Source organism: Microplitis demolitor, chromosome 3 (assembly GCF_026212275.2).
Source record: "Microplitis demolitor isolate Queensland-Clemson2020A chromosome 3, iyMicDemo2.1a, whole genome shotgun sequence".
In the NCBI taxonomy this organism is placed as follows: Eukaryota; Metazoa; Arthropoda; class Insecta; order Hymenoptera; family Braconidae; genus Microplitis; species Microplitis demolitor.
The window spans coordinates 21,016,333-21,022,507 of NC_068547.1; positions in this window are offsets into that span (position 1 = coordinate 21,016,333).

Here is a 6,175-nt window from a genome sequence, read left to right on the forward strand (position 1 = left end):
TCTTAGATTTAGTTTTTTTTTTAACAGAGAGAGGGGTCACATAAAAATTAAACAACGCGTCTGATAAAACTTTCTTACAATACTATAAAAATATTAAGCTTTATAAAATACTTTATTATAAATTATTGTTAGTATATATATTTATATTTGTACGTTAAGATTAGTCAAAGCGATGACTACTAAGCCTACTTAACTTCCGGTTTGCTTTCCGGTTGGTTTCTACGATAATGATAATATTTTATTATCGCTTTTTTTGTCAGCAAGATTTAATTTCTTCTATATTTTTACTCCCACATATTTATTAATTTAATAAATATATAAATTGTTATTCTTCGAAATGAAAACTTGGTAATTTTTTTTTCTTTTTTTTTTTTTTTTGATAAGAAAAATGTTTATTAAAATTCTAATCAGTACCAGGAAGCTCGGAAAGCTCGTCACGGTTTAATAAACCGTATCCTGGATTGTAAGACTAATGGTACAAACATTGTCGGCGATGTTAAAGGCTTACTTACGAGGTATTTGTCTGTGTGGATGTAAGATGTAGGATGCAGGATATATTCGCTTGGGAATTATTCGGTAGCATACCGGAGGCTCCGGTTGCAAGCTCAACTCGGATGTGCAGAGGTAGATATTTTGTTGCGCGTCAGGGGCATTTCGGAGAACGGGCAACGAGTAAGACCAGGTCGCATTGATAAACCTTCCGTCCTGCTTTTTTAACCTCATATCCTCTCTCTTACTCAATCCCGGGATCTTCCGGTGGCTTTACGCCACGTTGGGCGTGCCGGCTAGGCGTTTCCACGGTGAGCTTGTAGGCGGAGCTTTCCTGCTACGCCTTCGAGCTTTTGTTCATAAATATATATATTTATATCTCTACTTTCTTGGAAAAGTTACTTCTTACCTCAGTCTATCCCTCTCTGGTTTAAGAATTTCCTCATTTCACTGCACTTGCTACAATGCAGGCTTGATCTTTTTTTATTCTGTACCTGTCTATTTTTTTTTCACCCACACTTTACTCCCACTTATCAAAAGCTAATTCTACTTGGAAGAAGGAGGTAACGCGAGGGGTTAACGTCAAGTGGGGAAATTAAGAGACGAGGGGTAAGAAGTGAGGGTGAGAGTGAGAGGTAAAAGGTAGAGATCGTAAGAAGAAATAGAAGTTGAGGTAAGAACACGTGCAGAATACTTTCACAGTGGGGTTATAACGGTGGTACAAAAAAATACGTTACCAAAGACGTCTAGTCTAAAACGTCCGGATCTACTTCTCTTGGGTCTAACGAATATGTCCGGAGTTAATTTGCCACCGGAAAGCTCTTGAGTAAATTATTATAGCTACGCTTGATGAATACAAAGTGCTTTTTCAAAACTTTTTTTTTAAATATTTTTTTTTTCATTTTCGAATTTTACCGTATTTTAAATAATTTTTTCTTATTAAAAAATATCATAAAATATCTCCAAAAAATTTTATTTTTTTTTTTTTTGAGAAAATTTTTATGAAAAAAAATTATTTAATTTAAAAAATGAGATAATTGATGTCAGCATTGTCTGACAGTATACACTTAAGTCTGAGAACGACTTTGATGGATTAGTTTATAAAACCAAAAGAGCGAAAATTTTTGAGGATTAGGTTAAGCTGTTCAAAAGGATAAGCTTTAGTAGATAAATATATTGAAAATTTAGCTCTTATGCTTTATAGAGTTTCATTTATTTTATTTTATGGATCAAACAGACTTTGATATCTACTTACTGATTAAAGCGGGATTAACATCGTTAAAACTTGTAAGAATGTATGTCATACGTTTGTGATGTTAATAGCTGCTCTGTGGATTCAAAGGATAGTCATGTGGATAAAGTCCATGAGTATTTTTGGGTACTTATATTTAATTGATCAATTTTTCAGAAATGCCACAAAAAAAAAAAATGAAAAGAAAATACTCAATTATAATTAATATTGTTGTTACAGGAATAATTAGGAAAATTTTAATGTTTATAGAAAATAAGACTAATTTTCAAAAATTTATTTTTTTCTTCGGATAAAATGGGACAAGCCTGAAAAAATTTAAAAGTTATTTATTAAATATTTTTAACGAAATTTAATTATGGTGCTAATATAAAAACTATAATTTATAAATAAAAATTAAACGGATAAGAAATTTAAATTTATTGACAAAAAAAATATTTCTCGAACTTTAGCAACATAAAAAAAATTTAAAATATAAATAATAAAATATCTGTTAAAATATATTGTGTAGCATGTGTGTTGTTAGATGTTAGTACAAATTGAAAACCATTTAGCGAATCTCTTAGTCGTTGGCTGTGTTAATAAATTTCGGGTTTACGAGGTTGCACGTGGGACATACTGAATTTTAAGGGCGCGTCTAACGTTCTCGTGGATTCAACCTTTAGACGTTCTGCTTCTACTGGCGTATACTCTAAAGCTCTCTTCTATACTCACAACATCCTACGTCCTACAGATCCTTTCTACCCCATATATGTTCTCAATACTTGTTACTCTGTAATCAAACGCGTAAAAGAGAGCTTTGCATATTTACTCCATGCAAAAGCCACCCACAAAGTATTTTTCTTTATTACAATTATTATTTAATAATAACAACAAAATAAGAGCCACATATTACTTAAATGCATATATTTATATATATATACACTATATTATTCAAGCACATGCCCTTTGACATTTAAAAATTGTTATTGAATTAATATCTCACATCAGCTTTAGTATATTTAATGAAAATTTGTATATGTTATTGAGAAATGATATTTTTATTCTGTTTTAAGGACATTTATATATGAACAATGTACTTATACATCTATAATATAGTCGCATATGGAGTAAGAGGATCAGACAAAACGTATTGTCTCTGATGTACGATTTAAAGTTAAAGCTTTGATATATCGCGCTTCCTATTCGAGGTAACTAAATTCTAACTCGTCTGAGAGGCAACATATGTTATACTCTTTAATCCTTATTTCTATTACAAATTATATTTATAACTATATGTTCAACTTTAAGTACGCTAACAAGTCTTAGCATTCAGATAAATATATACATATATATATTCAAATTTAAATATCATTTTTTTTAGCATGTTAACTTTATCTGGACCACAGAAAAAGTTACACGTATTACAGTAAAAAAAATTTTCAATTATGTAGTTGTCAAAATTATGTACAAAGTGTCCAATAGATAAAGGAGAATCGGATTGATTTTTTAAATTGATTAATTAGAATTAAAATTTATTATTTTTTAGCAATTTGAGATGCTCGGGACTTATTTTTATGAATTTTTTTTTTAATGGTTCTGATTGTAAATTGCACAACGATAATTTAAATTGGAATTCATATTCGAATAATTATAATTGTTATTTTAATTAAAAAAAAAAAAATTCGATTTTTTTTAGTGAGCCCTAATTCTGTTAGAAAATAAAAAAAAAATTTATACCCATTTGAGCCCGACCGCTCCCAATTATATTGGAAGTGCAAAAGCAGTAACATATGTATGAAATGTAAAAGTATTGAATATCAGATTAAATTGAAAGGGTTATAGACGAATATTACAAGGCAAATATGAGGTTTTGAAATTTGGATTAGGACTACTGTAAAGGGATCCTTTAGTTGTTGTGTCATAAGGGACCTGTATGTCTGAAGGATACGGTATTCATGAGTTCAAGGGTTGTTGTGACGTTTTGTATACCGCCGAAGACATGAGGCACCAACTACTCACTACTCACTCCTAACTACCAACGACTCAAATCTCTAGTCTCTGTATATACTTATATCTGAGTGTTGAAATGTTTCACAAGCTTAGCAGACATCAAGCCGCTTAGAAACTGAAGAACGAGATGTGCATGAGCTAAATAATTAACTCGGCGTGAAAAATCTTTTCAACTACCCACTATTCAAAGGGTTATTCAAACTTTCGTAAAAACTATAGATTAAATTATAAATAAAATTTTTCAACTAAATTTTACTCCTTTCAAATATTTATTCGATTACGAGGAAAGAAAATTATGGGGATGGTTCCCATAATTTTGTGAAATTATTTCCTATACCAGTATAGGAATTATGACCATAAATTATGGGAGCTGTTCCTATAATTATAGGAATGTTTTCCATAATTATAAGAATAGTTCCTATTATTATGGGAATAGTTCCCATAATAATATAGGAACTGTAGCCATACTATTATAGGAATAGTTCCTATATATTATGAGAACTATCCCTATAATAGTATGGCTACAATTTCCATACTATTATGGGAACCATTCCCATAATGGTATGGGAATAGTTCCTATACCAATATGGGAACCATTCCCATAATATTATGGGAACTATTTCCATAATATTATTGGAACCATTCCTATATAATAGTATGGGTAGCATTCCCACTTCCTATAATTTTCTTTCTGTGTACTGTGAAATTTGGCTTAGAACAGAAATTTATTTTTTTCAAAAAAAAAATTTTAATTTTAATTTAAAAAAATTTTTTTTTTACAACACTGTGAAAAATTTCCAACAAATTTTACTATGGGTGCAATGTAACACCGGACCATAAGAAAACTGTTACAAAATTTACAAGTATCCCATAGTAAACGGTATGCGCAGATGACACAATTGGGACCTATGCGCATACGCTTACTATGGGACACTTGTAAATTTTGTATCAGTTTTCTTATGGTCCGGGGTTAAAATGCACCCATAGTAAAATTTAATGGGAATTTTTCACAGTGTACAGTGGCACATTGGGTATCAAACTAAATCTTAAAAAGTCTAGAGCAGCTTAAAGTATGTCTCCGATTTTGAAACCTCAAATTTTAAAAAATCTTAAAAAAAAATTATGAATTTTTCGGTTGAAAAAAATTTTAAATTAGAGGGTGAAAGAAATATTTTACTATTATAAATCAACTAAAATCTATTAATTTGTTAAAAGTTACATTTATTTTATTAAAATACTATTACAAATAGCAAATGAATATATTTAAGTTGATAATTAAAAATAATAATAATAATAATAGCTTAAATACAAATGATAAATACACGTGACACTTAATAATATTTATTATACTCATAAATACTAATAAGTATAAACTCGTTAAAGTCTCTTCTCCTATCTCATCTTTCGCAATATAAGTACCTATACTTGGTATAGACCAACTACACTGGTAACTACTAACTACCAACTACTAGGCACTCGACTCTGGTGCTCTGTAATAATCTCTTCACTCGAGCGCGACGGTCGCGTATTTTCCTCAAGCGATACACGCGCGTTAGATTAATTGCGTCGACAATTGGCCGCAGAGAGTGAGGGTGCAAGTGCCGGTGGCCATAGAGAGTAGATCGGTGGCTGCTACACTCGACATAGTAGATAACCGCCATGCCCATGGTAGTAGGGGTTAAGTGCAACGAATGGCCACAAAACCAACACTCGGATCTACTACTACCTAATATATATATATATATATATATATATATATATATATATATATATATACACATAGATAAATAGAGAAAGAAAAATATGATCTTTAATAAAGAGGAGAGACTGAAACAGAAAATACGATCGAAGCTCCTAGTCCGTTGGCTCGTTCTCTACTTTACTACTTTTGGTGCATCCGAATCCAATGCGCACGTCGCATCAGTCTGCATATTATACTTGTTCTTATATCTTTCTCTCTTCTTCCGGGTACACATCTCTCTTAGTGACGGCACTACTTCATGAAACGGGAAAACCGCCACTGCGCCAGCATAATAATTCAGAAATTTGCATGTACGCGGGCTAACTCCTCAAGTAGGTTATCTATGCCACAAGTTTTCTTTATGATATATAACATGTATTGTTAATGCTGTAAAAGGACATTCAACTCAACTTAAATTTAAACATATATACACTCTTACTTTTTTTTTTTTTTTTTTTTATATCTAAATTATGCAGCACAATGTCTTTGTTATATTATTTTAGGCATTAATTTGTGAAATTATAATTGGGACACACTTGAGTCGAGCCTTTCATCATAATCTTATTGAATAATAATAATAGTTATTATAACTGTTAGTAATAATAGAAATAGAAAAAGTATACATATATATTTTAACTCTTTACAAAGTAGAACAGACTTAATAAAATGGTGAATAATGTAATATCCAAGCAATATCACTCGGC